This window comes from Pinus tabuliformis, chromosome Q (genome assembly GCF_031772625.1).
Source record: "Pinus tabuliformis cultivar Carrire ecotype Pingquan chromosome Q, CPIR1, whole genome shotgun sequence".
In the NCBI taxonomy this organism is placed as follows: domain Eukaryota; kingdom Viridiplantae; phylum Streptophyta; class Pinopsida; order Pinales; family Pinaceae; genus Pinus; species Pinus tabuliformis.
Window position 1 is genome coordinate 364595487 of NC_142296.1, and position 25383 is coordinate 364620869.

Below are 25383 nucleotides of genomic sequence, written 5' to 3' on the forward strand. Positions count from 1 at the left end.
AGGATTTTCCAAATAGGAGAATATGTTTAAACTCTATCTACTCATATCAATATGATTTTTAATATCCAACCACTTAGCTAAATGAATGCCATTATTTTCATTTTTTCCTCTTCATAAAAAGGTAATACATACTTTCTCGAAGCTTTCTAAAGGCATTGTCTGTCAAGACGATAAAAATTCACTGGAATATGACCATTTTTACTCAAAAAAATATGAAAATAGAAGTGTGTGAATCATGTTTTTTTATCATGGAAATGGATTCAACACCATCAAAAATGCTTGGGGCACCCAAAATCTTGAAACTTGACAGTTGTAATCCAAATTTCCCAAATTTTATGTTGGATTTTATGAAAATCTCATCGGAATTTCCATTGATTTTCGAGAAATTTTGAAGCCATGCGTTTTCTAAAACCCCTTGATGACTATATGCAAAGAAATACTAATACATTGAGATGGGTTTTGATTTAGTGTTAAAAAGAGTTAATCTTCCACCTATAGAGATTCATCAATTAAACCAATAATAAATTATGTTCTTAATCCTGTCCAATTGCTTTATATCATATATACATTTTTTTTAAACAATATTTAATATATACATAATTGATAGCAACATGTGCATTAAGACATTTTATCTATGGACTACATTGTCCACATTAAAATGGTTTTTTTGTTATTAATATATTTTTAAGTATACATCAATATTCCTTAATCATGCATATTAAATATCTTATTGATGACCCATATTACAATTTATTATTATTATCAATAATTTTAAATTTTACATGTACTAATTTTATATTAAGAGTTAAATGAATTAAACATATCTCACTTATATTCTTATTATGAAGTACTTGATTTATTTTATTTTATTTTTTAATTTTCAATTACTTTTTTTTTGTTGATGTAGACATTGAATATTTTACTATATACAATATTAAATTTTTTCTTTCTATACATAAATATTGACATAAATGACTTAGTATAGATCTTGAAATAGTTTAGTTAAATTTTATGTTGAAATATTTTTCAAATGTTAAGGATTAAACACCTTATTCATACATTTTTTACTTCTAATTACTTTATCTCTTTTTAAAGTTGATATGAAATTATATTATGTCAAAATATTTTATTTATGATTAAGAGTGAGCGAAATGTTTTTAACATATTAGATTGTAATATTAATAACAAATGGAATGACTTGAGATTATTAATGTTTTTGTAATGATTTTAATTAAAACTAGCATTCATATTTGTTATTTATTATAGTTGAAATTATTGTTTTTTAACCGAAATATGTGTCATATTGAGCACGTCCAAAATCACACATCACCCTCATATTAGATTAGAAATACACCTCAACACAATAAAAACAAAAATCATTTATCATAAAATTAACAAAAAAATTATCTCTCTAATACTAGATTAGAAATTTGTCTCTCAACACAATAAAAATTAAGCAAATATTTATCATAAAATTAACAAAATATTTATTTTTCTATTTATGAATGTTCCACCACTCACACAAACTTTTGCAAATGAATAATATTATGTTATCCCTATTAAAGCTTCCTCAACCGATATAGAGAAATGTTGGTTAGCTAAGTCACTAGATGACCTCAACCTACCTATCACTAAGCATAAATTGATATTCATCAAACAAGATTTGTATATGCAGCGAAAATCTTCAAAATACTTCGAAGAGATAGACATCTGTTATATGACAAGTAATTGTATATTGAATAATGTATATAGAATTGATGAGATGATTACAATGAGGGTGAGAGCTTGCTTATATACCCTAGACATATACCTCTTCAACAATGGTCATGTCCTTAGGTACATACCTCTTCATTAACTAATTACTAGTTAATTAATCATTATTTATTATTATTATTGTTTACATTATTTGTAGTATTTTATCTATATTTTATGCATAACATTGTCTTCCTTTTCAAAAAACTTTGTCTTCAAAGCTCACTCATGAAAAAGCTTCATCTCTTTTTCTGTTTTGAATGTCTTTTTCTCTCAGAACTGTCATATCCATTGATACAAGAAGATATGATCCTTTGAGTAATAAATAAAATTGTTGGATTGAGAATGGATTTGACCATCCTAGATTAATATTTTGTGAAGTCTTTATATTATTGAAATTTTGTAATGAATTGTTATCATAGGACTAGATTATCCAAACTTCAGTATGCCTTGGAACATAAATATGTTATTTCTGTTATGAATGGATCAAATATATAGACTCACTTAATTGTCTACATTTATGGTTCAGATGGCGATAAGGAGTTCTTATTGTTGGATTTTCCCTTATCATGTGTGTGGCAATTTCCTTATTTACTTTAGGTATTGTTGGTGTTGAGTTGGTTATGGAATTTTCATTGTTTGAATTGCAACATCTGAATACGTTTTAACTTTTGTTGGTTTCTCATCTTCTTGAGTTATGATATTGACTGGATCGGTATTTGTTCCTTTATCTTCAACTTGGACCTATTACAACTAGATATTTCAATACTTCTTCTTGAGTAAGTTGTTCTAACTTGTCATTTAGTGACTTCTTGACACTTTTAAGCTTCTTTATTTGCATAAGAATATTTTGGTTATGATTCCTTAACACAAAAGTTCATCATTTTCTGAATCATTGACTTTGTCCTTACTATCTTTCTCTTTATCTTTTATACTTTTGATTTGTTCTAATAAATTTTTATTCGCCTATTTTAAACGCAAATTTTCTTCTTCCTTTTCTGATAGATTCTTGTTGAATTTCTTCTCGAGACATTCATTTATTTCTTCTAATTTTTTTCTTATACCGTTGGACTTCTTGACCTTCTCAAGTAAATTTTTATTATGGTCCCTTAGACACCAAATTTCGTCATTACTTTCTGTTGATTCTTCATAAAAATGATCTTCAAGATCTCTCTCTCTCTATATATATATATAGATAAATTTTTTGATGCTTCGTTCTTTTGTTGTAGTTTTGCAAATTCTGCCTTTAATCTTTTCATTTTCTCATTATCTTGAGTTCTTCTGTACTAAATAATTTCCTATATGTTGGACAACATAAATTGCAATTTTTTTGAATCTACTGATATCCAATTTATGTTTTACAAAATGAACATTTATTCCAAAATATTAACTTGTTTATGGAATTTATCTTTTTACACAATAAACATTTATTCCAAAATATAACTTGTTTATGGAATTTATCTTTTTACAAAATGAACATTTATTCCAAAATATTAACTTGTTTATGGAATTTATCTTTAATTTAAATTCCCCTTATAACTTGATCAACATTATTGAATTTTAAAATTATTATTAATTTTAATTGACTTTTTTTAACTTTTTCTATAATATAACATTTTTTTAAACAAATAATATTTTATAAAAATTTATGCTTCTTTGGCTTTATATTAAAAACCCTTTCCAATTAAAACACTTTTTTACATATCGAATTTAACAACCTATTTTTGTTTCACATGGACGACTATACAGTCGGATTTAATTCCATTGGTGATTATTGGTGAACTAACCCTTTTTTCTGGTAAAATATTTTTAATTGCCACTTTAGTTTAACTTGTTGATAAGAAGTACTATCTACGGGCACGGCTTGGTCAGAATTCACAACTTTTTTTTGTTTTTTGTTTTTAAATGCAACTCAAAACTTAGTTGGATTATGGATGGAGCATTCATTCAAATAATACTAAGAAGTGGTATATGTGGTGAGTGATGACGGTTGTTGCGTAGGAGGAGAAATACAACGGTAAACATGTGAATAAATGGTTGTAGTGGTAATGGCGGCTCGACGTCTGATTACGCAGTTTCATGCATCGGTGTTTCAGTAGTCGGTTGTGTGATTTTGTGAATTACGGAAGGGTTATGTTCACTGGGTGGTGGCGGTTGTGAGAGGTGTCTGTCGAGTGGCTGCGCTTCTTTGCTGAGTAATAAGAAGGTTGTTGCAGAGATGTTGGTTGACAATTGAACGATGACGGGCACGAGACGAATGGTTGATGAGTCTGGTCAACCAGGTGAGTGGTTTTCTATTTTGTTTTGTTTTCATAATTTTTTGCAACTATTTTATTTTTTATTTTTTATTTTTTTTATAACTTTTTTTTCTATACATGGAAAAAAAATTAAATATATTTTGAATTTCTTTCCGCATTTTTAATTTTTACTTTTTATTTTTTAATAACAATATATTTTTTTTTAAATAATTTTTTAATATGTTTTTGTGGTTAATGTATATTTTCTCCTCTCTTATTTTTTTCTTCTTTTTTTAAATGGTCTTAAGACAATATGGAGAATCTCCAAAAACTGTGTAGTGAAACACTTGATTGTGATAACATGTTTATGAAGAGTCGATGGCCGAAGGCCTGGCTCTATAGAGCCGTTACGCAGCCAAAAACTCAAACAACTCTAATATCAATGCAATGGACAAAGTTCACATATACAATGAAAATCTTCAAAATACTTTGCAAACGTAGACATCCATTATAAAACAAGTAAATGTATATTAAGTAATGTCTATAGAATTGATAAAAGAATTATAATAAGGATGAAGACTTGCTTATATACCCTAGACATATATCTCTTCACGAACAATCATGTCTTTAAAGACATACCTCGTAATTAGTTAATTACGAGTTAATTAATCATTATTTAGTGTTATTATTGTTTAACTTATTTATATTATTATATTTATATTTTGCTCATCACACGAACTAATTACGAGTTAATTAATCATTATTTAGTGTTATTATTGTTTAACTTATTTATATTATTATATTTATATTTTGCTCATCACACGATATTTATGTTCTGCCAATATCAACTATATTAATGCGTTTCCATATAAACAAAAAGCTCTGATAGTAGAATTTTTCCAATCCGCCATCTCATATAGCGTATCCACAAAAGTGTAATCTGTACAAGCTAGCAGCATAATTTCTGGGTACGAATTATTTGGACAGATTAAGGTAATGGCAATCATGCTAAAGTCAAACCCGGTACTATTGGCTGACTATGACTATAACACAATAAGGCACCTATTTCAGAACAAGATTGCAAGCGAAGGAAGCTGACTATGTCAATAGTCTGACTATGTTCAAACCATCAGAGAAAAGATGAGATGGTGAGATCATCATGTTCGGTCCCAGGGAGCAACTGAGCATTCCACTGGTTTAATGGAGTAATCGTAGATCAAGTATTTACGTAGCCATTATTTGGGCCTCGTAGGGAATCAACACAAGTCCAATGGTGGAATCCACAAAGGGCTGCAGTCCGTGCCACCACTTACCATCTTTTTATTGATTAGGGAAGGGCACCGCGAGTTGGCCTTCGAATAACGTGGGCCTAGACCTATGATACAATTTATAAACACTACGGAGACAAGCATGCCTTATTGTGTATATTTTTTCCAACCGTTGGTCTTCTCAACTCAAATAATTATTACTTGTGAGATTGAAATTTTGTGCCTATGATTATGTCTTCCATGCCCATAAAAAGTTAGCTGTTCTGCTTCCACGGTATATGATGGGTCCTCCGAAATACGCTTGGAGTTTTGTGCTCCATTACCCTTCCTGACCCTACATACAGAGTGACGGGGCAGGACAGGATAATAATTTTTTGGTGCGAAGTTTTGCAGAAATTCGATGGTGACAGATAGTTTCAGGCCAATCTAAAGTCTCCTTTACATTAAAATGGAATACATGGGACTTGAGCGGTGATATCTATGACTTCCTTTCCGAGGGATCTTTGTTTATACATCCACAACATATGTCTAGTGACATCGGAGAATTTCAATTCTTGAAAGCACACAGACCATTTAAAAAGTGACTGCGTATCATTTTGAATGCACACATGCCAATGAATGAATGGAGTGACTCCAACCTTTGTCTCTCCTTTCCCTTTTTTAAATCTTTTATACCTTTCTTTCTTTTTAATTTATAACTAAGACATTTATATTTAAATTTGAGGCGTTTATGTGACATTTATATTTAAGCTTTCAGGCCTGGGCCAATGGTAAGCATAGTTACCAAATTCGAATTCGAGTTCGAATTCGATTCGATTCGATACGGAAAAAATTCGACCATCAAAAATTCAATACAGAAAAAATTCGAGAGTTTGCATTATAGAGACACTTATTTTTTAAAAAAATTAAAAATTAAAAGGAACCATAATTATATTCAAATTTTTAAATAAAAGTTATTAAAATCTTTTCTCACAAGAATAGTCATGTTTACTTATCTCTAACAATGACCTCTCTTGTCTAAAATGCTACAACCCCTCCTATTTAAGATCATAAAAAACAAATGAGGGATAAACTAAAACATGTAAAGTAAAATTTAGGAATGAAAAATCAAAACTAAATCTTATATAAAAAATGGAACACTAAATATTAAAAATAGGCTTAAGTGATCTCCACATACTAATAAATTTATGTCTCTATCCTTCAACAAATCCATATAAACTTTGAAAATTTAAAAGACATCCTCATTTCTGGAAAGAGAATGCCTGCATTAGTTCAAAATTTCAAATGGCCCTAAGTTTAATAGATGAAAGCTAAATTATCACCTAATAAATCAAGTTCTAAATACAATGAAATATCATAATATTAAATTCAAAGTTTAGATAATTATATAAAAATCTGATAGTAAAGTTATCCCATTTTTTAAACAAATTTAAAACTTCAACTTCATTTAACTAATTTCTATGGAAACTAAATTTATTCAACAATAATGAAAAATAATATTAACAAAATAATTTTTTATTATAAATTGTAGAAAAAAACTTTTATTTGAATTCCATTACAGTAATTGTTTAGCAAAATTTTACCTTATTTCAAATTTGGTAAGGTAAAAATTTCTATCTTTTCTATATATTTTGGATATTTTTAAATATAAAATTTACATTCGTTGTAATATAGAAATTTCTATTTTTCCAATGTATTTAGATATTTTTAAATATAAAACTTACTTGGATTACTGTAATATAGAAATTTCTGTTTTTTACCAGATAGATGGCTTTCTTTTTGGGTTGCACGTCCACTAGGAGCAATTCTGTTCAGGGGAAAGATACCTCCTTCCCACCCGATCCTTAACCGCTGGTTGGTAGTCGGTTTGGAAGTCGGTTTGGAAGAATTGCAAAAAGCAGTAAATTCAATCTTTCAAGGTTCTCTTGATCCAATCCTTAATTGGTGGACCAAGAGGAATATTTGGCCACTTAATCATTCTTTCCAAGATTGACAAAACTGGGTTCAGAGCGATAGCAAGAGAAAGCTAAACCCGTACCGTATTGAATTTCACGAATTAGCAGACGAATCGAACCGAACCCACGAATATTCGGATTTTTTGGGCCAATTCGCCCGAATTTGGTAACTATGATGGTAAGTACTGACACACCATGATGTGCAATGACCTTTGTGACACTAGGGTTACCTACATGCTTTTATTGACCATAAAAGAGGGTGTAAAAAGAAGACTAAATATTTATTTTTTTATTATTTTTTAAAATTAGAAACAAAATATTGTTTTGAATATATATATATATATATATATATATTATTTTTATGATGTATTTATTTAAGTATTTATAATGATTGAATTATAGATAAAAATAAAGTTATATATAAATATATAGTAATTTTGATGTTTTAAAAAATTAATGGTGAAAAGTTTTATTAAAAAAATGGTGAAAAGAGAAAGAAGAGATGCAAAAAAATAACACATCTCACTCTTTTGGTCGATATGTAAATTTGAAAATTTTATTTTTTTTTGTAAATTAGAACATTTGTATGTCATTAACAAAACAAGATTATAGTTTTTTCATTTCAGATCTCATTCACCATTAGATATCATAACATTAGAATAACCTTGAAAACCAAGTACCACAAAAAGATGATTTGGAAAGTTGAGAATATCTTGTAACTTTATATATTATTGTGAAAGGTGGTTTATTGCAACTTAAATTGTGAATACTACATTTATGGTAAGAAATAAAGGGCATTTGTTTCAAATCTTCAATATCAATTTTTATATGTATTGTAATTGAAAGATTGTATGTATCATATTATTGTGAATAAGGGATTTATCTACAGTATTATTGTGAATGAGAGCAAGCGGAGCATGAGAACTATGCTAAGTTTCCTACAAGTAGCTTTGGGGTAAGTGGAGATGCATTTGTAATAACGACTTGGGATTTTAAGGATTTCATAAAGGACAAGGTTGTGAGCATTATTATTGTCTACGTAATCATATTTATTGTTTTACATTGGAAATTTTTTAGGGGATATCGAGTAATTGATACTGAATTTGTTGGAATATATCGTCTGGGAAGAGATGGAGGTGAGTCCAACCATAATTATGTTCGAGAGGATGGGACATGTATGAGTGGATAAATTCTTGGAACTACATGATCAAAGTATCAACTTTATCTCCATTGCATCTGGAGAACTAATTTTGACATTTTGACTATGTTTGTAAAAGATAATCCTTGATAGTTGAATAAATGCTTAAAAAAGGTTTCTAGAACCATAAGATGATTTAGGATCCAAGGAGATGACAAAAATTATTGTACTTGTTCTAAATTAGGACTCAATTATTAAATCTCTTGGTCCAAATGTTGCATTTGATGAAGTAACTAAGTCTCTAATATCTTCATGGTGTCTTTGAACATAATATTTGGAAAAAAATTTGTATATGTTCCATGTATTTATCTTGGTGTGCATCCATGTAAGGATATGAGGTTGAAATTGAATATGTTAGATGTGGATCATAGGATGTTGCTAAATAACAATTAGAGCCATGTCTAGGCTTAATGGATTCCATTTTTCCTCCAAGTTCTCAAATTATTTATGTTCAATTTGGGAGAGTCGATGAAATACTTGATCATAATAGAAATATTCTCAATGTGAATTGTGTTCTCACCCTGTCAATAATTAGTATAAGTCATGCCTAGAAGGACAAAACTTGTGTTGTAGGTGAGAAGGAGAGGAAGGATGTATTCAACAGAAAAAAGAGTAACACAAAAAAACATGGGAGGTGATAAGTATTAAATCCTTGATATCCCTTTCAGATAAAACAAAATAAAAAATGGAAACAAATCCTAGCTAGAACATTATTCAAGTGCTTCTCAATGGCTAAAATCCAAGATAGATAGAAAACAACAACATGGATACCTTTCCATAATATTGACATTAGTTGAGGACAATATTAATATCGAATTTCAAGCTTGCAAGATAGTGAAATGATATTTTATCAGTTGAACCACTTAAAAGAGTAAGCAAGTATACCGTAACACACATTAAAATCCTCAATATAAATTAAAGATAAAGCAACATGATATATAGAAATAGGAACTCAATGAAAATCGTAAGTGAAATTGCATTGAGCATATCTTCCCATTGGATATTCATAGGTTGACTTTGTTCTATGTGGTGTAATTATAGTGTATGTGGTACAAAGTGATGAAATTGTGGTCTATGTAGGGCGAAAATGGTTGATGTGATGTATATGGAGAAGTTATTGGTCTATACAATGAATACTGATTTTTGATATGATTAGATATTTGATTTCAAATTAGTAACATGGAATTATATATTGTGTTCAAATGTGTTGAATGATCTAGGAGATATTTTATTATTTTCAAGTTTCATGTTGCCATTATTAGTTGATGGGACCCATTTAAATATTTTAATAATGCTATAGAGGAGAGAAAGATGTCGATGTAGACAGGTTTGAGTCTTATCGAATGTCTTATGAGGATATGTGTGACTCTTATATTGACTACCCCTCTCACTTGGATAGGTTGATAATAAATCTAAAGAAATGTTTAAAATCTCACACATTCATTTAGTGTGATGGAATTAGAAGACAATAATGGAGCATTAAAGATGACATGATATCTAAATTACACTTTGCAAATAGACAAATGTGAAAAAAAACTTTGAAATAATATAAATAACAAATATATGATTTAAAATAAAAGTTTGCATTTATTAAAAAAAAGAAACACAAACCTTGAGAAGTTATATATATGAAAATAATGTAAAAGTGACACTTGTAAAGCCATACAAAAATATAGATCCAGAGGGAAAACACACTTGAGACGTGTTTCTATGGAAGCATTAAATAATTAAATAAAAAATTTTATAGAAAAAAATCATTACGTATCATTGTTACTCAATTATGGATGATCCTCATTGAGAGGAGCGTGATCCAAAAATTTTAACATCCTATTTTATTCATTTACATGTACACTTAAAAGTTTGGGAGATCTCTTGAAATTCTCTAAATGTTGTTGTGAAAGGTGGTTTATTATCACTTGAAAGTGTACATCAAAATCAATTTTCAATAAAGGGTATTTTCTTTAAATTTTTAATATTAATTTTCATTAAGCATTGTACTCAAAGGATTATATGTAAAATATTATTGTGAATGAGATCATACTAAACATGAAAATTATGTCATGTTCCCCACAATTGGAATAAATGGAGATGCATTTGGAATAATAAGATAGCATTTTGAGGATTTCAAAATGACGAGGTTGTGAGCATTATTCTTGTCTAGATAATGTATTTGTTTCTTTAGACTGACAATGTCATAGGAGATGTCGAGTAATTTATGATGAATTAGTTGGTGTAGATAAGTCGTGGGAAATACCGTTGTCGACATAATTCATTTCTTTCTTTAAAATGACAGTCTCTTAGAGGGTGTCTAGTAATTGATGATGAATTGGTTGGAGTAAATCATCAAGGAGGAGATGGAGGTAAGGATAGTCATAATTATGTTCTAGAGGGTTAGTCATCTATAAATGGATAGTATTGAATTGATCTCCATAAATTTTGAGCGTTTATTTTTATTTTTTAATTATGCCTGTAAAAAACATCCTTGAAAACCAAATGCATGCTTGTAAAATGTCTCTACAATCATAAGAAGATTTAGGATCTAAGGAGGTGATGAAAGGGATTTCCAATTATAATTCAATTCCCAATATGCTTGGCCCTAATGTTCAATTTTATAAAGTAACTAATCTCTAATATACTCATCATGTCTCTCAACATAGCATTTGGAAAGAAAAAAATTATATATTAGATATCTATTTGGCTTGGTGTGCATCCACTTAAGCTAGGGGTGTAGAATTTGAATTGATAGATGTAAATCATGGGATTCTATCACATACCATAGCCGTCTCTAGCCTAAATGGATTCCCTTTCTCCTCCAAGTTCTCAAAATATATGTGTTCATTTCTGGAGAGTCAATGGAATGTTCTATCTTAATAGAAATATTTTCAAAATGAATTGTGTTCTTACCGTAAAAACAACTAGTAGATGTCATGCATAAAAGGACACACAAAATTATCTAAAACTTATGTTTTAGGTGAGAAGGATACTAAGGATGTGCTTGATAAAAAAAAGTAGCACCAAACAACATAGGAGGTGTTAAATATGAAATCCTTAGTAGGCATTTCCATTTGGATAAAATTAAAGACTATAAAGAAATCCTAGCTAGAGCACCATTATAATGCTCCCTATTAACCAAAATTCAATGTGATGTGAAAACTATGATACAAAAACAACACCAATAGGGCTACCGTACCATAGTAAACTCTTGATGCCGACTAAGGACATTACTAATATAGAAATTGGATCTAGCAACAAAATGAAATAAGCTTTTATCAATTGAATCAACAAAAGTAAGGACATTCTAGCACCCACATAGTATGTTGAGTTGAAATTAAATATAAAACAAAATGATAAGTAAAATGGGGGCTTAGAGTAAATCATAAGAGAAATAACATTATTGATACCTTCTTGTTTAGGATTAATGGCTTTACTACATTTATGTGGTTCAATTGTAATATGTGTGGTGTAAGTGATGAGATTGTGGTCTATTTGGGACATGTAGTGTAAAATCAATTTAGGTGATGTGTATGGAAAACTTATTGATTTATGAAATGCATTATTAAATGATATAAAAAAATTTCCATTATAAACAAATTTCACATTTTCGTTTTTAATTATGAGGAATTATCTAACTATTTTAATAATATGATATAGAAAACAATAAAAAGAAATACTATATAATATTGTGAAAGGATATATATGACTCTCATAATAACTATCCTTGTTATGCAGATAAATTGATATTAAATTTATAATCTATTTTTTAATTTGTTATTTTTTAATTAAAAATATATAAATATTTAATTTTAAAGGTGACATGATATCTACTTTATACTCCCTTGTAAAGTTATATAAAGAATATGTGAATGTGATGGGGAGGAAGAATTAGGATATATGTTTTCATGGGAATATATATATAGATAGATAGATATATATATTAATAAAAATGTGAAATAAAAAATTATAATATTACTTTTAAAGGAAAGAGTTATAGTAGTATAATATGTAAAGAAGAGTATCTAGATACCTAAAAATAAAGTTAGGAAGTGTTTGTAATAATGTTGTTATATTGCTAAAATCTTTTGTCTTTTTACTAAATAATATTGTAAATGAGTGTTAAACCTTTTTATATGATAAATATTCTCGTAACGTGGGAGTGCCTTAAAACTTGAGAGCATACTAGTTATGAGGAAAGTGATCCCACTCCACACGTTTTTCGAGGAGAATGATAATTCAAAGGAGTACAAATTAAATCAACCATAATCATGGTTAGATGATGATTTATTTATTTAAAAAATTATAATTAAATAATATATTGTTAAATTAATATTAAATAATAGTATTTATTAAGTTGTTTTTTTAATAATTATATAGAAATTTCAAAGTTGATGTGTTTCGAATTATTTACTATGGTTTATCATCAAGATAAAGATGGATAGTCTGATCCAAACAACAAATAAATATAGTAGAGATGCAATAGTTAGATTACAACAAATAAAAAAATAAATAATATTATATTCACATAAAATATTAAAGAATAAATTAAAAATTATTAAAATTAAAAAATAAAATCAATGAATTAACGAGAATAACAATAAAATAATTAGAATAGTTAGATTACAACAAATAAAAAAATAAATAATATTATATTCACACAAAACATTAAAGAATAAATTAAAAATTATTAAAATTAAAAAATAAAATCAATGATTTAACGAGAATAACAATAAAATAATTAGAATGACAAAATATTAAAATAAAAATTTACCATAAAGAGAGATAACTTTAAAAACATAAATTTATAAATTAATAATAATATGAATATTTGTATTTTAATTATATGAATAAAAACATATTTAAATAAATAAAAATAAAAGGGAACTAAAAACAATTTTTATTTTTTAATAAATAAATAAATGATTTTTGAAGGAACAAAATAAGCAAAAGAAAGGAGTCAAAACCACTATATGAAAAGAAAAATTTATGAATAATCACCTAAAAAAGTTTTGAAAGTTGTTGCCTTAGTTGTTAAGTCTATTAGCTCCATCAAATCATAAGCTAATTGAGAGCAACCCTCTCACTCTAAGAACCTAAGGGATTCCCAAGATTCATAAGGAGGCTCCCCCTTCGACCCATTGTTAAAACAATTGGTGGGCCTACTTATCTTCTAACTAAATATTTAGCTCTAAAGCTCAAGCCTTTTGTTAGTCACATTGATTCTTTCGCTAAAGACTCCTCTTCTTTTGTTAATGAGTTAAAGGATATAAAATTTGAGCCTAATGATATTATGGTGAGTTTTGATGTGGTGTCTCTTTACACCAATATCCCTATTAATGAAGCTGTTGAGGTAATCAATCATATTATTGGTCCTAATACAACCAAGTTTGTTGAGATCTACCTTACCTGTACTTTTTTCAACTTCGAAGGTGAATTCTATGAATAGACATGCAAACTTTCCATGGGTTCCCCATTCTCCCCTGTCATTTCTAACCTGTTCATGGAGGATTTTGAATCAAAAGCCTTGGCTTTAGCTAAATTGCGACTCAAACTTTGGAAAAGGTTTGTTGATGATACCTTTATCTTGTGGCCTCATGGTCGTGAAAAGTTGGATCTATTTCTTCAACATCTTAACAATCAATCAAGATCCATCAAATTTACCATGGAGCCTGAAGTTAATGGTAGTCTTCATTTCCTTGACGTTCTTGTCTCTAATAACGTTGATGGTTCTTTTTCTCACCAGTTTTTCTGCAAGAAAACACACACAACGCAATATCTTCATGTTGACTCCCATCACTATCCAACCCAAAATCTTGGAGTTCTTAATAAATTATCTACTCATGCTTTACAATTTTATGATGATAGTCAACCAGAGGATGAGAAAACCCATCTTCTTAATATTTTTTAAAATAATGGCTATAATAGATTCCAAGGTATTAAGGTTTTTTTAAATGCGAGCAAAGGTCCAAAGATAAGGAAAGAAACTAGAGATTTGGTTTCCATTGTTCAACTTCCCTGTATCTAAGGGACTACTGACAAGATTGCTCAAATTCTTAGGAAGGACAATGTTTCTTCCACCTTTAGACCCCTGAACACAATTCGTAGCTCCCTAAGATCAGTCAAAGACCCGGTGGACCCTAATAACATGAAATGTGTGTATGGATCCCATGTACCTATGGAACCCCCTACATTGGAGAAACTGAGTGTTCCGTTAATTAAAAGGTTCAAGAGCACACGACTGACATAGAACATTATAGGACTCACTCATCAACTTTGGCAGAACATTCTGAAAAGACAAAGCGCCACATTTATAGAGGATTCCCAAGTCATTATCAAGATTGATCATTTCCATCATCGTAAGTTTAGGGAGGCCATCGAAATTGAAAAAAAGTCTAAGACATTGAATAGGGATGCTAAATGGAAGTTTAGCAGTTGTTGGATCCCATCACTTTATTCCTAGGTATTTTTCTTTAATTTTCTCCCTCCTTTCCTCGTCGGGTCCATTTCCTTTTGACTATTTTCTTGTGGTTGTTAGTAGATTTGGTTGATCCCTTTCTCTTATGCTTGTTTGATGGCTGATGGTAAATTTATTTTTTCTCTTTGCTTTCCAATCTATTGTTCTTTCCTTCTATTCCTTTTTATATAGTTTGTTTCCTTTCTTTTATTAGTTTATTCTCATTTAGCTTTCAGTGTTTTATGATTTCTGGGATTCCATAAATTCTTATTTACTCGTTAAATTAATTTTTCTTTTTCGATAATGGTTTTGACTCCTTTATTTGGCTTATTTTGTTCTTTCTATTATATATTTTTCAGTATTGTAAATAAATTATCCTTTGCTATATATTTATTTATTCTTATTATTTTGTATATTTGTTCAATATATTATTATTTTTATAGATTTTTTCTTTGATTTTCAAAAAATATTTATCTATTTATTAAAAAAGGGAAATTATTTTTAATTTCCCTTTCCTTTTGTTTCTTTAATGATTTATTTATTAATATATTTAAAATAAAATTAATGATATTGCTATTATTTTATAAATTTATGTTTTTAAATAATAAATTTATATTTTAATATTTTGTTATTTTAATTAATTAATTTTTATTTGTTGCAATAGGGTATTTATTTATTTTTTTAAATTAAATTATCCATCTCTATGATGAACCATAATAAATAATTCTAAATTACCATAAAATGGTCATTTTATGTGTGGTTTTTAAAAAAAAAAACTTTATATAATCATAAGCCAAAAAAACCTATTCCAAAATAATTATTTACATTTAATAGAGAAAAACAATATATACACGTTGAAATAATTATACCATCATACATAAATTTTATATACACGTTGAAATAATTATACCATCATACATAAATTTTAAATCGTTTTATAGTTATATTATTTATTTTATATTTTTAATAAATTTATTACCATCTAATTCAATAAAACTCCAATGATTAAGAAACATATGAATTATTATCACATATTTAATAAGATTGAACTATTTTTAATATAATATATTTTTAGATATTATTTTTATTTAAAAATTAAATTATTTTGAATATTTTAAATAATATTATTAAAAATCATAAATTATTTTTAATAGAATGATTTTCAAACATTATTAATAAATAAATTATTTCTATTTAAAAAATCAAATTATGTTAAGGATTTTTTACGGTATTCTCATAAATCTTGAATACTCAAAAATACATTTAAACGAACACTGTTATGCATGACTAAAACATAAATGATATATAAAATTTATATGTGTCAACTATGGAACATTTAAATTGCATTATTTTTGTTTGGTATTTTTTTAGTGTTAACTTAAAATTTTATACATTTGGAATGTTTTACTATTTTAAAACGATTAAAATTCCAAATTATAATTTTGAAAATAAACAATTTATTACAAACATGAAATTTTTATTTATAATATAATTTTTACTAATATGTATTTTCATTTTAAAAATAAAATAGAATAAATATTTTTTATTCATATTATTTATTTGAAAATTTGAAAATAAATAAATAAATTCATTATAAAAATCGAAAATATTACTTCCATGAAGTTTTATATTGAAGATTTAGTCTATGAAGTAATATGCTTTATTATAGCTTTCCATAGTATATCTCGAATGTAAATTTTTTAAATTTAAATTTATTTTAAATAATATTATTTAAAATATAATATCTTAAGTGAGTTTATGAGGAACAATTAATTGGTGATGGCTTTGTTATGAAGTAATATTATTTATAATATATTATATTATATTAAGTTATTTTATTGAGAGACACTTTACATTGCAATATATATAGGAGTTGTATTTAGTGCGATTTTTTGGACTTTCCGATGTTAGAATCCGACACAAAAAATTGAGGCGAAATCTTGATTATTGTTTTTTTAAACTGGTTTTTCCACCGTATATATGGATTCACCACCCTAAAAAGTCCCCAAGGCACTTCAATTATGTAGGGGTTACCCATCAAGCTTGCGATTTCAATAAATTCCTATCAGATTTTAGAGAGATTAGATCGATAAAGCCCATCAGAAAAGCTTCCAAAAAGTCTCACTAAAGACAACTCGATAAAAATATTGTAGTGGTGTAAATGTTTGTTTGTAAACACTTACATGTCAGCACAATTAAAAAATAATAAAAGGTTAAAAGTAATATAGAACCCAATATGTGATAGATTTTGTAGTGTCCATAAATGAGTGTAAACATTTAAACGTTGGCTCAATTAATAACAAAAAGTTAAAAGTAATAAAAATAATAAGATTCTTGTTTAAAAAAAATAATAAGATTCGAGTTTTTATATTGTAATTTCATTTTTATTGCGCCGAGAGCTGCTCTCCAGCCCAATATGGAATAGATGTTGTAAGGTTATGTTATGTGATGTGATACAATTAAAAAAACAAATAAAATATAAATGTAAAAATTATAATTATAATTATTAACTAAAACATTTTGACTAGGTCAAATTACATAAAAATAAAAACAAAAATAAAGTGAAATAAAATAAAATAAATTTAAAATAATTAATAATTATAATTATCAATTATTACTAATTAAACCAACCTAGATACATCTTAACGCTAGATCTACCAAGCGCCGAGAGTGATCAAATCCCTTGAGGTGAAAACCTCTTTTAGAGTGAAAAGAGATTTGATCCATCACGGCGCTTGGTAGATACACACTTAAGATGGATCTAGGCTAGTTAATAAAATTATGAAAAAAAAAATTAGGTAAATTAAAATAATAATGATATATATATATATATATATATATATATATATATATATATATTACATTAAAATTAAAATAATGATTCCATAACAATATTTAAATTTAATTAATAAGCAAATAAAAACATAATACTTGTAATAAATTTACATTGTAACAAGATTCTTAATCATGGATATTCACCTCCACAATAGACTTTGTTACAATACCATGAAACAATACCATGGCTTATCAATACCACATTCCCAAAAACCATAAATCACAATCAAAATATTTTATTTTATTTTATTTTTGTTAAGTTGTGTGAGTCATGAGATGGCTGCATGCTTAACCTTTGGTTTGAGAAACCATGACCCAAGGGCATCCAAGACATCAAAATCACCATAGGATCACACTTGACCTAGGCCACACCAACCCTTAACATGGTTGGATTTTCTCCCTCGGAGTTTTGAACTAGTGACCTTCACATCATATAGTGCCTTAACAATACACCCTATCACCTTCTATTTGACACCTCATGGGTAGTTTAATATTGAAGGGGGATAGGAGATTTGAGATGTTGTTGTCGAGAGGTGGATAGGTATTTTCCTTCTAGAACTTATTTCTGCCAATATAGTCCCTTCTGTGATGAGTCTCCAAAGGATTTCAACTCCTAAGGCTATTTTCATAAGCTTAGGTTACTTGATACTATAACATCCCTTGATAAATCTCTTACAATATACACAACATAACAAAAAAATACAATTTTTATCAGCATGTAGCATCCCACAAATGAATTATCACATTCCATTTAACTAATCATCAAATTATATATACACTATCATTAAGTGGAGTAACTGTAGAAATGGAAATGGGACCAACCTGGAAAACAAAACACAATTGCTAACTTTTTATTTAGAATTCAGAATGATAACAATGATACACCTATAGAGAAAATCTTCCAGGCAGAGGTTGATGGGAGGGATCTGCAATCTGAACTAGGGTTTGAGTTAGGGTTTGGCAACTGGTAACCATGGTGAGTTGTGGAGGAGGGAGTTCTTCTCCCTCCTACAGTCAAATAGCCATGAATAGAAGCAAGGGAACTAGTCTACATCGCTTCAAGAAACCACCGGAGGTGATAACTGAGGATACTAACAAAGGAAATATCAAACCTCACGGACAGAAAGAAAATCAGGAGGAAGATAACAAGGATGAAAGGAAAGAGGGTAGCAGTCAGAAAGCTGCACCTATGAGTGCGATAGGGGTCTGTAAACCCAAGTCGACCATTATTCCTCAGGTCATTTTAAGTGACCCAGCACTACAAGTGCACAGAGAACACATGGCGGAACACGCGGTTATATGCAAATTTATGGGGATTTGGCCGACGGAAAAGGCCTTACACGTATGGATAAGGAACCACTGGAAACTGAAGGGGGGAATAAAACTTCACCTTGGATCCAAGGGCTTCTTTACAGTGGTGTTCACGAGCTTAGAAGATAAAGACAGAGTGTTTGAGGAAGGACCCTATTTTTACACTGTTGCAAGCCTTTACATGTGACCATGTGCGATGAAATTTGTCCCAGAACGAGAAACATTCACTTCAGTACCGGTATGGATAAGGCTATACTCCCTTCCTTCAGATTATTAGTTACCAGAGTCTTTAAAGGCTATCGGTAATAAACTAGGGCATTTTATAAAAATATCGAATGCAACTCTAAGAGGTAAATACACCTCTTTCGCTTGGATCTGTGTGGAAATGGACTTATCTGGGGCACTTCCGGATGAGATCATTTTAGAAGTATATGATGAAGAATGGGTGCAGGCGGTGGACTATGAACATGTCCCATTCAGATGCCGTAAATGCCATGAACACGGGCACCTATACAGGGACTGCCCATCAAACAAACTAGAGAGCAACACAAAAACCACCACAAGCAAAGATCTCGAGGGTTTCACTAAGGTGGGGGCAAAGGGAAAGGAGGAAAATGGTACCAAAAGAAAATCAACGAGGACGGGCAACCGAGCCACAACAGTTTCAAAATCTTAGAAGAAGAAGATGGAAACAACGAGGAAAACTAGGAAGCAGAGACTAATACCAATGAGAAGGATAGGGATGCTAGCATGGAGGATATACCAGAGAATAGGCAGCAAAACGATGATATAACAAGCATTGTGGAGCTCAATAGGGACCATGCAATGACCCCAAGTGAGGCGAGAATGGAGGACCATGAACTGCAGGAGATTCTTGAGAGGGAGAACTTAGATCTAGAAAAGTTTCTGGAGCAGGGTATTGCCAAAGGGGTTGACTCCCAGAAAAAGGAGGAGTTTTACAAGGTTAAACAACTCTTCCTCTGGAGATCCCAATCGAAGGGCTTTGGAGTCAAGAGAAACCATGATAACTAGGAGAATAGAGGGATGAAAACCATGGAGGAAACACTGGGGCACTCTTCCAAGAATCCGGGTAAGAAAAGAGGAAGGAAAATATAGAAGGAGTTGTTGACCGAATATGGAAAACTCATGATTAACTCAGGTAAGATGAGAGATCTCACAAGCTAATCCTTTACAAACCTTTCTTAATGAAGCTCGCAAGCTGGAACATTAGGGACCTAGGAAGTAAAAGGAAACAAAGAAATCTTAGCAGTAGAATAAAAGAAGAAAAACCAGATATGGTTTTTATTCAGGAAACTAAGTGTTCGATGGAAAATATCAGAGAAATACAAAGTAAATGGTTAAGAAAGTATAAGTATCTAGAGGTTAAGGCAGATAACTCAGCAGGAGGGATTCTTACGCTTTGGGATCCCCAGAAACTTGGAATCCTGGATGCGGAAGCATCCAGGAACTATCTATCGCTGGTGATTTAGACTTTGGGTGATAGGGAGACTTACATGATTACAAATGTCTATGGTCCTCAAAAACTAGAAGACAAACTCAAGCTTCTCACCTCCCTTGAGGAGCTAAGAGAGAGATATCCTGATATGCCATGGATTCTGGCAAGGGATTTCAACATGATCAAATCTCTTACAGAGAAGAAAGGTGGCACTAGAACACTAGGCAGAGACTCCATTGCCTTCCTGAACTTCATAAATAAAATGAGACTAGTGGATGCTGAAACAATAAATGGCACTTTCACCTGGAACAATAAGAGAGGAGGGGCTTCTCAAGTTGCCTCTAAACTAGATAGATTCTTAATCTCAGAGGACCTCCTTCTCACAGGCCTTGACATGATATCTCTAATCCTTCCCTTTGGAGGCTTGGACCACTGGCCTGTCTAGCTTGAAGCCACATTTATAGGTACACCAAGGAACATACCTTTTAGGTTTGAAAATGTCTGGCTTTCTCACCCGAACTTCACCAGCAATATTGACATATGGTGGATGGAATATTTTCCCATTCAAGGCACTAAAATGTTTATGCTGCAACAAAGACTTAAACACATCAAATCCAGACTCAAAGATTGGAACAAAAAAGAGTTTGGTAATATTTTTAAAGCCAAAAGAGAAGTTGAACAGAAACTCCAGGGGATTAATCAGATCATAATCACAAATGGTTTTACCGAGGAAAGGAAAACTCAAGCTGACTCTCTTCAGAAGGAATGGGAAGATAGGTCACAAAGTTTTTTCATAAATCAACTTTGGATCACAGGTCAAATAACAGAATTTCAAAACTCAAATATTTTCAAGGGAAAGAGCTTGTCTCCCACAAAGAAATGGAATTTGTCCTAATATAACACTTCCTTAGCATTACAAAGGAGCCTCTCTTAGATAGGTCATGGTTCATTAAAAATTTCACGAAGTACATTCCCAAACTTGTAACAAGGGAAGACAATCATAATCTTAACATGCCAGTGTCTGAAGATGAGGTCAGTGAAGTTATCAATGAGATGAAAAATGGGAAAGCTCCTAGCCCGGATGGATTCAATGTGGACTTCTTCAAGGCATGCTGGAAAACAATCAAACAAGACATCCTTGATGTAGTGGAAGACTCCAGAAGATCCAGAACAGTTTTGAAGGCTCTTAATGCCTCTTTCATAGCTTTGATTCCAAAGCAGGAAAAAGCTATGACACCAGACAGATTCAGACCCATAGTTTTATGTAATGTGGTGTACAATATTATTTCCAAAGTGATCGCTAACAGACTCAAGCCACTTCTTCCAGCTCTTATCTTAGAGGAGAAAACTGGTTATGTGGAAGGAAGACAGATTCTCAATAACATCATACAAGCTCATGAGATGGTACACTCTCTTAAGAGCAATAAGCAAGCTGGTATGATTATACAGCTTGACCTAGCGAAAGCTTATGACAAGCTAAGCCGGTCTTACATCAGGGCAATGCTGAGAGCCTATGGTTTCGACCATAACTAGATTAGGTGGGTTATGGCCCTAGTATCCATGACTAGATTTTCAATCTTGCTCAATGGCTCGCCCTCCAGAACCTTTCTGCCTTCTAGGGGTCTCAGACAAGGAAATCCGCTTTATTAGGTCCCTATACTACTAGTGTAACCCCTTATTGTTATTAGTACAACCCCCTTATTATATTGTTGTGCCCATGTAGTCCCCATATTGTTATTATTGTGCCCTTACATTATTATTGTTATGTCAGCTCTGATTATATTATGACCCCTTAGACTCCTATATATAGAATGGAGGTCTTGTCATTTGTATCATCCAAGAATTGTTCATTTTTGTAATGTAAATGAGTTTTCCCCCTCAAAAAGACTTATTTCTAAGGCTTTCATCTATCTTTTCTATCTTTTTGTGAGCTGGTTTCTTAACATTTGGTATCAGAGAGGGTTTCATTGCTCCAAACAGGTCATTGTGGAATTTTCGCTATAACTTTTTCGCTACAAAGTTTCAGAAGCTAAAAAAAAAACCCATTTGAGAATAAATCGGTCTGAACCTCACGTCTGAATTTGAGACCTTGTCTCACTATATTTTCAGATATATGATCTGAGGAAGTTAGGGTTTTTGCAAGCTCCAAAATTTCATAGCAAAAAGGTCATCATGAAATTTTTGCTATAAGATTTGTTCTATGAAGGTTCAGACTCTGAAATTAAAACCCATTTTAACCGAAATCGTGGTGAAGCTCGGTTCCAAATTTTAGATCTTGTCTCACTATATTTTCAGAGATATAATCTGAGACATTTAGGGTTTCATAACTTTCTCTCGAAGCATCAAATTGAAATTTCGTAAGAAGTTGCAAAACGAGGACGGACTGTAGTTTTCTGTGTATTGGTTTCAGGTACTAAGGTTGATATAGTGACATGTGGAACTTCATACAAGTTTTCTCTACTAAACTAGTCTATAATCAGGTCATCGTGGGAGATTTGACATAATGCTTCCTTATAGAATCCAATCTTGATCAGACTTTCGGGGTTAGAAAGAGGACTCAAAGGGGTACTATAGGATGAAATTTCAGAACTTGGAAATCTGAAATTACAGAGTTACAATCGTTTCAAGATCGAGCTCCTAAAATCAAGAAAAAGTGAGATGAGTAAGTTTGATGGCAAGGATCCGCTAAACTGGATACTATAGATGGAGAAATATTTTGATCTCCATGGCGTACCACTGTTACAAAAGGTAGGTATTGCATCTTCGTATTTAGAACTGGATCAATTTTTATGGTATTGTTATGAAACCAGCTCACAAAAAGATAGAAAAGATAGATCAACACCTTTGAATTCAGCCTCTTCGAGGGGGCAACCTCCTTTACATTACACAAATGAATGATTCTTTGATGATTCAAATGACAAAACCTCCTTTCTATATATAGGAGTCTAAGGAGTCATAATATAACCCAGCCGACCTAACAATAATAATAAAGGCACAAAAATAACAATAGAGGGATTCTATGGGGCACAGTAATAACAATATGGGGACAATAGGGGCGCAACAATATTAATAAGGGATACAACTACAATAGTAGTGGGGTAATCACTAGTATTATAAGGACCTAACATGCCCCTCTCCTTTAAAAAAGTGTTGTCCTCAACGCTTTAGTAGTTCTGGATGCTTCCGTATAAAATTCTCATCCTCCCATGTGGAATCTTCAGCGGATAAGTTCTTCCACTTGATGAGATACTCCAAAATTGATCGATTTCATAGTTGTTGAGTTCTTGTTTCTGTGACTGCTTCCGGTTCTAATATAATTTTCCCTTCCTCGTCAAGTTCTGGCAATATTGTTTGAACTGGGAGCTTATCGCCTATAACCTTCTTTAAACATGAAACATGGAAAACTGGGTGCACTCGAGAAGCTGCAGGAAGCTCCAATTTGTATGCCATAGTACCAATCTTTTGCAACACCTTGTACAGTCCATAATACTTTGGTGATATTTTATTATCCTTCCTAGCTTGCTTGAGGGACATTTGTTTATATGGTTGTAGCCGTAGGAATACCCAATCACCTACATCAAAACTTCTTTCGCTACGATGTTGATCTTCCTGTTGTTTCATTCTATTCTGCGCCAACACGAGGTTATCCTTTGAGAGTTGGAGGACTTATTGTTGATGCTCGATGTGATGTTCCACTGCTTGAACCTTAGAATTTTCTCTTAAATATGATGTCATTGATGGTGGTTGATATCCATAAAGTGCCATAAATGGGGTCATTTTTGTTGCTGTATGGAAGGAATTGTTATACCACCATTCAGCGAGAGACAACCATTTGATCCATTGTGTCTATTTATCAGATACAAAGCAACAAAGATATCCTTCCAAACATTTGTTTACTATCTCAGTTTGCCCATTAGATTGAGGATGATAAGATGAGCTATGAGCTAACTGAGTACCAAGACAAGAAAATAATTCTGTCCAAAAATTTCCAATGAAAATGGAATCTCTGTCACTTACAATAATCTTTGGGTTTCCACGTAGCTTTTGAATTGTTTCCATAAATGCAGTAGAAACTGTAGTGGCTTTAAATGGATGTGATAATGCACAAGAGTGTGCATACTTGGTAAGTTTGTCAACTACCACCATGATGACACTCTTTCCCTCAGACTTGGGTAAACCTGTGATAAAATCCATTGAAACCTCCTCCCAACATTGGCTTAAAACAGATAAAGGTTATAATAGACCCCGGGTCTTAATTGTTTCAACTTTATTTTGTTGGCAAACCAAACATTCTGCCACAAACTTTTGAATATGTGATTTAAGGCCATTCCAAAAAAATTCCTTCTTAACCCTGTGGTAAGTTTTTAAAAATCTTGATTGCCCTCCTAAGGGAGAAGTGTGCAAATCCATCAGAATATTTTGTTTGAGTTGGGAATTCTTATAGATGTATAAGCGATCTTTGTACCATAACGAATCATTTTGCAAGCTAAATGTATCAGATGTACTGGAATCTTGTTGTAACTTTCGAATAAGTGCCCACACTTCTTCACCATTCTTCCATTCCTCCCTTGCTTCGTTTATCCAATCTAGTTGGATAATAGAAATGGTGCACAACAATGCTTCCACATCCTCATCCTTTCTTGGGAGTGCATCTGCCACCACATTTTGCTTCCCTTTTTTGTAATGATTTCAAAGTCATAACCCAACATCTTTGTGACCCACTTTTGTTGCTCTTCAGAGGATAATCTTTGTTCTAAAAAGTATTTAAGGCTATCATGATCCATTTTTACCTTGAAGTGTCTTCCCATTAGGTAGGGTCACCATTTCTTAAGTGCATGTAGTATTGCCAACATTTCCTTCTCATAAATAGCTTTGTGTAAAAACTTTCCCTTGATTGGATGACTTTCAAAAGCAATGGGTCTT